Consider the following 13,534-nt stretch of genomic DNA (forward strand, 5'->3'; position numbering starts at 1 on the left):
AACAAATAACGAACTATCAAAAAAAAAAAACTTCAACAGATTTTCTCAGACTATGCTTTCCAGTTGTGTCTATACAATTGAAACAGATTTCATCACCTCAGCTCTCTCTTCATAGCTCTTTGGAACATTTAGTGACAGGATGTGATATTCAATCTTGTAAAATAATTTTAGCCATTGTAACACTTTAACATTGTTAAAAGAAATACCAAAGCAGAACAACAATCTTTGTGGTTTTTATTTTTAGCTGTTTGTGTTAAAGGTTCCTTTTTGTTGCTGCTCAAGTCACTATCATATATGACGTAATGCATAAAAGAGCTTTAAGCTTCGACGTCCATGCCACAAAGTCCTAAGATCACATTTTCCCTATTGTGAAGGTAGAGGTAAACAGTAACTCTAGCTCATGACCTGAACCTGCATGAGCTTCTGAGTGTATAAACAAAACACAACAGAAGTACTGGGCAATTTCACATAAAAAATCTAATTATTCAAAATGTTATCAACATAATTCACCTAATAACCAAATTGAATTATTTCGTAGTTTGCCAGCTGAATATTTCCTATGAAAAAAACAAATACTTCAGAAGGACTATACTAAAAATCTTGTCCACAAAGTAGAAACTCATTGCAGCAAAAGTGAATACACCTGTGATCACTGACACACAAGTTCACTAAGCTTATAAACAGTATTTGAGTACAGCTGTGATTTCCACTTTGCCAAATTGCTTAACTGTAGTTATAAAATAACCTGTAAACACTACATTTCTAAATTTTGGACCTATGGGTTGTGTCTCCATCATGGCTTCACTTGAAAAAATTGGCAAAGGAATGAAAAAAATCTGACTGTGAGATGTAAAATGATACAGTTAGATCTGTGATTAACAGTATTGGGGAGGTATAGAACAAGCCTTTCTCCTAAAATGACACCATATACAGTGTGCTACTTGCACAATTTAGCTCTGCAGAGGTTATCAATGGAAATCAGAGTTTCTGTGATATCTCACACAGTGTGAATGACATTACACAACAGCAATGTCTATGGATGGCATCCAGTAAAACAATATCCTTGCTTTGTCTTGAAAACAAACTTACATTTTGGTAAGAACATGTAAAGTATTTTTACCCAGATGAGACCATGATAAATTTGATCAGCCAAGATGAGATTCAGAATGTTGAAACTAGCCAATATTACAACAGTAAATGTTATAGTCCTGACAGTGAAGCATGGGGTTGGGAGCATAATCATTTGGAGCTGCATGAATGCAAATGGTGTTTGGGAAATTACATCTATAGATGGCACCATGAATGACTGTGGATATGTGAAGATGGCAAATCCTGGCAAATGGAGGAAACTCAGCATGACATGACACACACTGCTGCTTTTGGAACATCCAGATGTAAAACCCATTTTCTGTTATAATAATCTCTACTCTTCTGGGAAGACCATCCAATAGGTTTTATACCATAGATGTGGGGGACTTGTGCTTATTCAACCATAAGAGTAAGAGTGAGATCAGGTACTGATTTCAGGTGAGGAGGCCTGGGGTGCAGTCCTTGTTTTATTTGAATCTAAATATGTTTAGAGATCTGGAGATCTTTCACTTCAACCTTTGGCAAAACATGTTTTCATGGATTTTGTGTATAGGGCTATTATCATAAATGGAACATATAGATAGATAGATAGATAGATAGATAGATAGATAGATAGATAGATAGATAGATGGATAGATGGATGGATAGCCCTGAGGTGCTAAGTGAAAAAGTTTAAACTAGTCAAACACTGAATTGATATAAATGTAATATCGTTAATAACAATGGGAGATAATTCACACATCATGACAGGTTTTTTGTGAATAAATGTTCCCCTTTTATTGTATTACATTTATTGTATTATATTACACCAACAGCATGCTGTTTTTTTCAGGTGACAATCCTGTTGCTATTGTTAAAAGTCTACACAGTGTGTGTTCATAGCGGATTTGGGTTGAAGTGCGCTCTTTCACACAGCGAGTCTGGTCAATGGCGGAGTCATGAGCCCGAGCTAAGCTAAATTAAGCTAAGCTAAGCTAGACGGTGTCTGGCGGCTCGAGCAGCATTAACTAGCCGCTGTGTGAAGCTAACGTGGGGCTTTTAGGCAGCGGCCAGTGAGAGGCACGAAGCGGCGAGCTCGTGCGCAGGAGCTGCAGTCTGGTCCTCCGCAAGCAGAACCACATGCACACACGCGCCGACTGCAGCACCTGTTCTGCACGCAGGCGTTTTTCTGAGTGGGATTTCTGGCACGCTGCAATAAAAGCTAACGACAAGTTACGCTTAGCCAAACCCGTAGAGCAAGACGGACATTTTTCAATCAACCGGTGTCCAAGCTCGATAAATAACAATCCTTTTTTTGTTGTTGTTGAATGTACACCGAAATACACGGTAAGTTCCTCCAAGTTTGAAGCGCTATGGACACTTATGTAACGTAGCCGGTGATGGTAATGTAACTTAGCTCGCTAACCAACCGTCAAACTTGCCCATAGCTGCAGCTAGCAGGCTAGTTAACCAGCCATCAGCCGTCCTAACCCGGCTTACTGAACATAGCATAAAGGCTAATTAGTTAGCGAGCAGCCTGGCGTGATACCGCGTAGCTTAAAAGACATGTTTAACCGTGTATGTGTGTTCGTTTTCTTTTTCCCGAATTTTCTAATGAATAGTATTCCTCGAGACAATAGGCAGGTACATGGGCAACGTTTTCATTCAGACTAGCTGAGGAGGCTAACCTAATAATATTAGCCCTCATAGCTGTGGTTTCACACTGATGGATTTGTCGCATCCATGATGAGAGAGTGAGTTCTTCTGATTTTTTGCTCCTGTCACACCGGGAATAGTCACTCCCTGTCCTGCTCATCCAGAGGTGACAGATGTGAAACTCGCCAAGTAAAACTCCCTCCAACAAGCAATCAGTCACATGATTTGTGATTATTGTGGTCCAAATCTGAACCATGTCGGTTTAAAAACAAACTCTAATCCATTATCACGCACCACAGAAGACTGTGAAAGGGTTGCAGGTCATGATTATTAATAATGAAAAATATTAATCTGTAATAGTGATCAATTTTATTTTTGTCTTTTAGATTAAACCGTGTTAAGTTGGCTCAAATTTTGTAAAGTATGCAGTTTTATAAAATTCATGGCTGAGAAAGTGAGTACCGTCACCCAGATGTCGACCGAAGTCACTTTTTATTGTTTGAGCATTAACAATTGGTTTATCGTTTTTTGTATTATAAGCCCACATTCTGAATATATAACTACACACAGAAAGTGTTTGGCCAATTTTTTTATAAATGTTTCTAATCAGAGCACAAATTAACGCAAATGAAAAATCTGTGAAAATATGAACCTCCATCGCTTTCTGAAGCGAATGACACCTTTCCTGAGAGACCCTGATCCCTTTCAGCTGTTTTTATAAATGCATGTGATTGGACAAACCAGATCGGAGGATCTGCTTCACAAGTGGTTCACGGTTTACGTCAACACTGTTACTGTGTGTTCTTTAGGTTTGTCTGCTGATACGCTTCGCTGACACTTTCAAGATCGCCGTCTGTCACTTTATTACTTTTGGCAGGTATCTCACAAGAATAGTTTTGACTGGACTTTAGATTGAAGTGCGTCAACGTCACTGTGAGACTTTCACCGTCACAAGGCTTTTAATTTTTGGATTGCCCAGCTGTAAAAACGTGTCCAGTGCTCATTTATGTCACCACAGTGTGAGATAAGGGGGATAACACAAATGCAAGGTGTTGTGAAAGTGCGGTTTTATTATGCTTGGCAGCAGCGAGAGAGAGGTTCGGTAGTTGTAATGAGAAGCCAGAAGGAATTTGTCCTCCAGTAAAGACTCCGATAGGCCGTTTGTGCAGCGGCTGAATGCGGCCCGAAGATGGTTCTTCTAAAACGCGTGCTGCAACTGGTGTCCGCTTTTAATTATTGCATACTGTACGTACTGCTTTGTAAATTGAAGAGAATAATCCATGGCCTTCCTAGAGCTGTGATCCCGATTGCATTCTAAACATTATCTGTTCTACCTTTTATTAATTTTTTTATATACACTGTGAAGTATCATGTTAATGCCCAGCTCTTATTTCATGCTGAACATCAACTGCTGTTTTATGTTTTTAACCAGTATACAAATCATCAACAATACAACAAGTCTAAACTATATATCGAAAAGCCATTTGCTTTCCACAGAAACAATCTGCAATTAAATGCCTGACAATGAGCTACAAATACCAGTGCTTGTGAAGAGTGTGCTGAACCGGCCACAAAACCAGCATCTCCATTTCTGTTTCCTACAATTTCATTTTCAAACACCTATTTATTCCTTCACTTGTGAAAGTGATCTTTCTCTAAGGCTTATGAAGCATGTCGTGTTTTAAGTACAGATCCAGTAGGTACAGTGGTAGTAAAACACAACACTCTTCACGTCTCTCACAGTCCCTCACATGCTTATTGGAGGACAAACTTCCTGCCTAATGGCCAGATACGTTGATAATGCAAATAATTACAACTTGCTATAAGTACTAGCCTCGCCATCATGAATAATTTAGATAAAATCGATTTTCTCATATTTGAGTCCCAGTCTCATTGTGGTCAATTTCTAAGATTGCTGTGCTTAATGTATGACATGGGATTGAAACTACACAGACCAATACTTCATATTGTAGTCTTGTTTTTGGTGAAAAAGTCGATTTTAGTTTGCTTTATAACTTTGAAAAGTTTGAAGTTCTTAGTAACAGGTAAGGTTGAAGGGTTTGAAGCAAACTGAGCTGCTCTGACTGTTGTTTTCAATCTTTTCGTGTTGTCGCTACAGCCAACTTTGTGAAGTATAGCAGTGACTCCTGCCTTGTGTTCATACGAGAGAGCGACATTGTGACTGGTGAGCGTTAATGTTCTCTGTACGAGTGTGGCACAGAGCTGCGATTGCACTGAAAAGTGACAAACCGCACTGTCTCCAGCAATAGAAACCCACATAGGCATCGCTTTCCCTTTCTTTTCCTGCTATGTTCTCATTTTAGCACTAAAATCTGTCTGCATGACATTTTTGATATTTGTATCAAATACATTTGGCATTTGCATGTGTTTTCTCTTTGCATTCCCTACAATATACATGGGCATGTATGTGCAAAATAACAGGCATGCACAAATGCCTCCATGTGCTACCGAATAACACGCTTGGTTTAAATGTAGTGATAGGGACTAACACATCAGTTGGGACAGTTGCAAAAAACGGACGTGTTTTACTAATGCTTCTACAGCATTTAGACGAAATTTGCAAAGCGTAAATTTATAAATATTAATACTAACGATAATAATAAATGTTAACATCTCAATTTGGTTAATTCGACCAGAAGTCACCAGTCTTTTTTCTGTTTGAGGACCCTCTGCTATTTTCTCATATATTTGGCTATGAGAGCTTGGTGGCAGCTATAACAATGTGCAGCTTTATTTGGTGCGGTCCTCCCACATACAGCAGTGAGTCATAGACGCCGGTGATTCTGGCTCATGTTTAGCAGGAAGCACTGCTCAGATATTGATGAGGGAGAATCCACAGTATTACGTCTTGATGCGGTTTGTAGAAAAAGTTTTTTTGATTTTTTTAAAACAATGTTATAACTAAAGTTAAGAGAAGGCCGTATTGATAAAAATGTTGATATGCATGTATTCGTGAAATACCACAGACACACACTGATGCATATTTTGTCCTTTTAATAGATTGAAATTGACACACACAAGCTTTCATATAAGTTGCAGTATTTCATTTGAAGCATATGAGTCATGACTGAGATTTCTTTCAGATAAATGTATACAGTTTTTTCTGTAGGACATGTTTTTTCCCACCCAAACAAACAGGATTTTTGAACATATTTGTTTGTATGTTCCTGCAAACGATTTGCATATAAAAATGGTTTGATTTTAGAGATGTTACTGCATCTCTAAACTCTGCTGTTATTGTATTTCTCATGGTTGGTTTACAGCACAAGCAATGTTTTTTATTTATTTTTATTTTATTTTATTTTTCTTCTTCCTTCTTCAGAGATTGGAAGTGCTATTTATAGACACCTACTGGAGCAAGTGTGTGGTGCTGCTGCATCTCCCTCCCTCCCTTTCTTTGTCACGCTCACCTACAAGCTTTCTTACTTTCCTCCCCATATTTACCCTGCTGTTAATTTCTGTATTTTTACCATTCACAACTTCATACCATCTTCTATATGAAATTGCTGCCTATGTTTCTTTTTTGGGTCTCTGTGCCCTTTGTCTTTTCTATTTAGCTGTCTTTTATTTCTTCGCTCCCATTTTCTGGTGCTTTCATTCGATGCCGCTGCCTTTTTCTGTCCTCCATGCTCCTTTTCCCTTCTGCATCACTGCACCTCCCTATCTCTTTCTCTTTCCCAGTGCTCTTCTTTTTTTTTCCATTTTTCTCTCTGGATTTTTAAATGTTAATTATTTATGGGTGCTGGAGGGTGGGGATCGCTGTTTTAGCAAGAGAGGAGCCTGATTTCTGGTTGGGCATACAAGCCTTTTCAGGCACTCCGATATATATATATATATATATATATATATATATATATATATATATATATATATATATATATATATATAAAAATGATGGCAAAACTCGGACATCAAGATTTTCTAACTTTTAAATAGCTGAAAAATGCAGGTAGCAGATTGCAGAAGTTATGTGCTGAAACACAAACACTCACATCTCTGATTCTATTTCATTGTAATCTTCACTAAACATTGGTGCAGTGATAAATTGCTCCAGCAGTTGGCACGTCTGGAACTGACTGTTTTTGTGACTGTCCCAAAATGAACATGAACAAGCTTTCCAAACAAAGCAGCTTACTTTAGAGTTACTTGTACTCAGAGGCAGGTTTGAGTAATTGTGGTAGCACATCGTACCTTCTGAGTTTTTACAGTAACTAAAATATTGTTCCAGTGTTTCCAACATTTAAACAGGTACAGTTTCACTATTGCCTGTGGTTTTTTGTTTTGTTTTTGTCTTTACAGTAATTAGACTTTAAAATAAAAACTGCTGATCAGTACATACAAAGAAAGACAGGACGATGTTAAGTAACAATATGGTGTGACGCTGGCTGTGCTCTAGAATTCCAGCTAGCTCAACATTCATCTCGCATTAGATTCATTAGAGTCGCATTCGTTTCTCAGACTTCTGTAAGCTTTTGTTGCTAACTAGATCTTGCTTCATTTACTTGACAAGCAGATCGTTCTCTCGTAGGTCAGCTAAGATATGTGTCACTTTACCAGAGTCATGCTAGACTTTACACTGGCAATCTGTGTGTTTGTTGTTTATCTGGGATCGTTGCGCTACGTTGCGTTACGTTTATCGGCATCGTTGCGCATTTAGAAATTGCGATTCCGATTCAAAATTGATGAATGATTAAACCGTATAGTCTGTGTATATGGACCATACATTTCATGTGGCTCTACCAAATCTTAAGGCAAACCTGTGTCAGTTTGTAAATAGTTTGAATTCCAACATTGTCACCAACAGTGACTGTGGTCTCTGAGTGAGGTGAATGACATACTCTCTCCCTTTCAATCACAAACACACGAGACGTTGATGGACTCATCATCTGGGCTTTTTCTGTCAGTATGTTACACTGCCCTGTACAGAAGCAGCAGTTGATGCAGAGGCTGCACATGCCATGTTGTAAGCACATTTACCTGAACATCCCTCATTGATAGCTGTTGTCTGAAGATGAGCTTTTTCATAGTATTCTATGATCCTGAGGTGAAATCAACATCAATGGCTACTTGTTTCAGAGACTCAATACAAAGTCCTTCTATTTTTTTCATCGTTGTATAGAAATAGTTAGAGCAGTAATTTAAAAGGTGTCCCGACAGACTCTTCACCGAGAGCTTTAGTTTTTACAGAGATGCGAAAGAGAATGCAGTGTGAAGCATGTAATGCCTTGTAAAGCCTGGGCTTATAAAGTCCGCTATAGCACATAGTGCTCCAATGTATTGGCAATGTTAAGCTCACATAATACCTCACAGCCGAACCAAAGTGGCGTCTATATTGTGTGTGTCTGTCAGTCTGTCTGTATTATATGTCTATAGCGCATTCTGTATATGGTGAAAGGCTCTGCACATATGTGACATCTGTGCCTTCATCAACTCCGTCTCTTGGTTGCTGGACGTAGCTGGTGTGCTAGTTAAAATGATTTCCAGCTGTTTTTGTTAAACCCGGGCCTGAAAGTTCGAAATCTGCACGTTTGAGTTTGCAGACAAAAATTTGTGTTATATATATATATATATATATATATATAATATATATATATATATATATATATATATTATATTATATTATATTATATTATATTATATTAAAAGGCAGATTGCATGATTTCTCCAGCCTAGCTAGTGCATTGGAGTTTTATTCATGTGGTGCCTTATTTGATACATATCACTGTCTTTTAAGATGCTTGAGTGTAGGTGGGTGTAGCCAGCATTTATGTCTGCTGCTATCTTTCTCTCTCTCTCTCTCTCTCTCTCTCTCTCTCTCTCTCTCTCTCTCTCTCTCTCATACACATCCCTCTTTAGCCTCTGCAGTATTAGTAATTATTAGTACAGACTCTCGTTTTTAGTCACATGAAGCTTAGCCTGTGCTTTACGTCTCTCATTAGAGGTCACTAAATAGCTGTATTAGGCATTGAACAAATTAAATAGTTTTTCACTGTACTATAAGTTTCCTGGAACCATAGCACTTGTAATTTGAATCAGTGGCGGGCCGTTAGGGCGAGCATAGCCTTCTCTGCTGGTCTGAAATCGTTGTAGAGGCGATAAGCGGAGGAGGAGGAAAAACTTGTTTTTTCACTACTGTACACTACGTATCCCTAAACTTTTATTTTTTACTTTTACTTCTTTGCTAATCTTAATTTTTGTCACAATTTTCACTTTCTGGCTTCGCTTCGCCATCTAGCAGTGGAGTTTCCAGCTCGTACCTTAATTTTTTGCTCGCGTAACAAAGCAAAAAATCGACCGAGTGCCGACTCGTACCTCGGAAAACTCGTACATTAATGCACTCGTAGGTCAAGGTACCACTGTAGTACTGATTGTTTCTATGTTTTGGCATCATGTTGATGTTATTTAGAGGTGTAGGTATGAGACCACTGGAGGAAATCCATGGACGTCACTGATTTAAATGTAATGTTTTGGACATCTCAACATTTATTGCAGAATTTACTTTTGGCTCACGTCCCTCAATAAAGTTAGATTTTTGGCCATTTGTGAGAAATTTATGCTTTTATACAGTTATGGCTTAAAAAAAGCATGCATCCTCCTTTAATTATTTTTTCCTTGTTTATTTTTTGGGTTTTAGAAAAGTTGTTCCTCTTCACCACCTGATGCCAGCAAAATACACACTACAATTTCAGAATGTAGTAAACTAAAAATTCTGTTACCAGTTGGGGAAAAATATTTACACCCTGTACTTCAGAAACACGTAAAAACATTTGTTTGAAGTGATTTTGCTTTTGCGTGTTTGCGCGTTGATTTGTGTGCTGGGGAGGTTTTAGCTTAGTGGTTTTCGAAGAGTGTGAGTTCAAACCCTAGTCGCAGCAAACAGCCACTCCTGGGTCTCAGAGTAAGGCCCATAACCCTGTACTAATCATTTATATGAAATAAATAAATGTACTGTAATTTCTGGACTATAAAGCACACCCTTATATAAGCTCTCCCTTCACCCAGACTCAACGCATTACAACGGCTTGTATCTAAACAGTAGCCGACCAAGAAAGTCATTGTTCACTGTCCTCCTCCTTCCTTTCACAACTACAGTGGTACCTTGACCTACGAGTGCATTAATGTATGAGTTTTCCGAGGTACGAGTCGTCACTCGGTCGATTTTTTTGCTTTGTTACGCGAGCAAAAAATTGAGGTACGAGCTCGAGACGCCGCTGCTAGATGGCGAAGCGAAGCCAGAAAGCGAAGATTGTAACGAAAATTAAGATAAGCAATAGAGAAAAAGTTTAGGGATACACAGTGTTTAGGAGTGATAGTAAAAAACTAGTTTTCCCTCCGCCTCCGCTTATCACCTCTACCCCCCCAGGAGTTTATCACACAGGTGTGGTGCGTTTTTTGTTTCCGTTCGGAAATTTCATTGCTCTAATGTTATGTCGCTCAGTTCTTTGGCTTGAAGTTTGTGAAACCGGGAAAAATCCAGGAAAAATCCATAAATTAGCCGCTTTGTTGTTTAAGCCGCGGGGTTTAAAACGTGGGAAAAAAGTAGTGGCTTATATTCCGAAAAATACAGTAAGCCCTTCTGGGTATACAGTAAATGTAAATTTGGCTCATCACCCAATTTAGAGAATTTCGGCAGGAATATCCTGGTTCTTTGGAGAACTCATAATGCAGTCAGAAGCACCTGAACCACCAGATATTCACTAAACAGCACCAAGGTATCAGTGATCCACATTATACTGCAGGGATTTAAGATGATTTAAGACACGAGGTTTGTTGGGAATGAGAGAGAGATCATACATTCATTTAATTTGCATTTGTTCAAGATTGTGATGCAAATCATATATATAAAATAAAAAATTATTGAATGTATTCTATTTTAATTGTATGTTTTTATGATAAATGATTCCTATATGGAATCAGGAGTTGTTATTTTTAATGATCTGTTTTTGAATTGGGACATTGGTGAGATCGATACTTCAGTTATTTCAGATCTGCTGCACCATAGAAAGTATTTTGAATGAGAGCAGGTTAGTGGAGAGAATGAACGAGCGCATGCTCGTAAGTTGGGATGAGTGAGAGAGAGAAAGAGAGGGAGTGGGAGAGAGAGCGAGCAAGCGCATGAGTGAGTGCAGTTCAGTTCAGTTCTTCTTGCGCTTCATTCAGAAAAAGAAAGGGGGCATCAGAACCGAAGCATCCTCCGTTCACGCTAAGTGTAGAGGAGGAGAGAGGGACAAACAGATCGTAAAAGAGGGGGGGAAAAAAGAAGGTGAAGATTTGTCTCTTTCTGCAGGTGAGTGTGTTTTAGAGGATGTGTAGCTGCAGCTTGATTATGATTACTTATGATTATGGCTTTGCACTGTAGTTTCAGTCGGTATGTCGTGTACATTGTACTGTTCGGAATCCCAGAGAATACGCCACTGACGACAGTATGGTGTGTGTGTGTGTGTGTGTGTGTGTGTGTGTGTGTGTGTGTGTGTGTGTGTGTGTGTGTGTGTGTGTGTGTGTGTGTGTGTGTGTGTGTGTGTGTGTGTGTGTGTGTGTGTTTGCATGCATGCAGGGTTAAGTTAATTGAGAACACTTAATGATTTGTTCCGACAATGCACCTTCTTCAACCTTTGTTTGAACTTCGATCCTGCTGTGCGGCTCTTCTGCTGTCTCGGTTTACTGTGTTACTTCATAGAGTTTTTCCTTTTCCTCATAGCTCATAGAATAGTGCATTTATTTAAACAAACCATTAATATATTAATGTATGATAACTGCCTTGCATGAAGCAGAGTGTCAAGATGGTGTGTGGAGGATATTGTGATATATTTAACTCATTGTGTGTGTGTGTGTGTGTGTGTGTGTGTGTGTGTGTGTGTGTGTGTGTGTGTGTGTGTGTATGTATGTATGATTTATCATTTTTTTTTTTCTGAACAGGGGGCAGGTGATAACCTACCTACCAACTAATTAACTGTTAAGAAGTCACTTTTTATTTTTTGTGTGATTCTCCTTCCACTCATTGCTAAATTGTGCTGTTGATTTGTCAGTAGTCTATTATACATGTGTTGTGCCCATTCACATATTGTGTGTATGTGGCATTGAGAGAGGCCCCTGTGTAGCCACCCACTTGTGTAGAGCGAGGGGGAGAGAGAGAGAGTGGAGGAGGGATGGAGGCAGGGCCGTTTTCTGAGGTAATAAGGAATTCCCTTTCACTGCGTCCTTCCACACCACGCGTTGGAGGTGGAGGTGGAGAGTTGGTGGGGAAACTTGCCATGCTCCTGTCATCAACATTGTCACACACAGTTCAAGGAGTGTGCAACCGTGTGGGAGGAAAAGGTGGAGGATGGATAGATTAAGAGCCTTAAGAGGAGGTGGTGAAACAAACCCATAAGAGAATTTTCCAGACTTTGTTCTCAAGGATGCTTACCTTTTACACCCACACACACACACACACACACACACAAAAAGCTTCTTCCCCCACTCCTCTGTTCAGCTATTTCTCAGTTGCTTCTCTCGTTCTCTCCCTTTCTGTCTCTCTCTCTCTCTCTTTCCCTTTCTCTCGCTTCGTATCTCTTGGCCCCTGCAGAGCTGCCTCTACCATCAACAGCTCTGTCTGCACCTCCACCTAAACCTAGTGCACACACGGGTTGTTATTTTTGAACACTGTTTGTTGGAGCAATGTCAGAGCAAGGATTAAGTAGAACTACAGAATAGGAATTGAAAATAGGGATGTAGAATAGAGAGAGACAGAGAGAGAAAGTGAGGAGGCACAGAGAAGCATCGCCTGAATAATAATAAAAAAAAGAAACAGCACTATAAATAGCAGACAGTTCTCATGGCCTCGACACACTGCAAGGTTTTCATTTTTTTTCCCTCTCCCCTCGCTCAGGCCTATTTCCTGTCTTTCCCGCCTCTGAACATGTCAGGTCAACATCTTGTTTTAAATGGATGTGTTATAGTATAATTTTCCACAGTCGGTCCAGCTCTCATGCAAGGTTTTTAAAAATGCACGAGATCTATTTATTAGAAGAGGGGAAACATGCCGCAAGCGCTCTTTCACCTGAAAGCGGTGATTTATGCGCTGACTGGAAGTTGTGTAATTGGTTTTTAAAGTCGGTGAGTTCACACTCCTCTCATCGGAAATCACAGCATCAGAGGCTGCATGCATACATCAATCATAGTGATTACAGAAACGAGGCTTCAGATGATGGCTGTGTTAAAACCCAACAAATGCATGCTTTAAAGCTTTTCTTGGAGCACATTCATACAAATGTCAGATAAGTACGTGTCAAAAGTGAGTGTCGAAAGACTTCTTGTGGTCCTATTTCATGCTTCTTTTTTTTTTTTTTACACCTTTTCACTCTGGACCGTCATTTTTTTTCCTACATCATATGGGCATTGTGTTCTTTTTCTAACCACAAACCTTCAGTGTGTTGTGGTTTTATAGATAGATGGGTGAAAAGGTTTTCCTTCCATCCTCATTATCTGTACTTCGAATGCCTTCGTCTGCTAAAAATGCCCAGGAAGGATAAGGCCTTGCTCATGTCCAAGAACTGAATGTGCACCTGTGAGCTTAATGTTGCTGTTATTGCGCTTCTATTTTATATAACAATGATTTTTTTTTTTTTCAAAATTAAGGGATTAGACCCTAGTGTGGGCTTTTTCTTGCCCGTCTCCACTTCTGCACCAAACCTTGACTTTTGCACTTTGTGTTAGCTGCTAATGGGAAATTTGAATTGGACTCTATAGCTAGCAGATAAACCTACATAATTAAGCAATATATGTATATTTGCTGTGTTTATTTGCTCTT

General features: G+C 39.2%; 1 protein-coding gene across 1 annotated transcript in view; it reads left to right on the forward strand.

The window, feature by feature from the left end:
* The first annotated feature begins 1,964 nt into the window (after window positions 1–1,964).
* Window positions 1,965–13,534, forward strand: part of LOC124383276 (R3H domain-containing protein 2) — a 52,913-nt gene continuing 41,343 nt past the window's right edge. Inside the window, exon 1 of the mRNA XM_046845796.1 lies at window positions 1,965–2,415. The gene's annotated coding sequence lies outside the window, so the exon portion shown is untranslated. The remainder of the gene's footprint in view (window positions 2,416–13,534) is intronic.

Source organism: Silurus meridionalis, chromosome 1 (genome assembly GCF_014805685.1).
Source record: "Silurus meridionalis isolate SWU-2019-XX chromosome 1, ASM1480568v1, whole genome shotgun sequence".
Lineage (NCBI taxonomy): Eukaryota > Metazoa > Chordata > Actinopteri > Siluriformes > Siluridae > Silurus > Silurus meridionalis.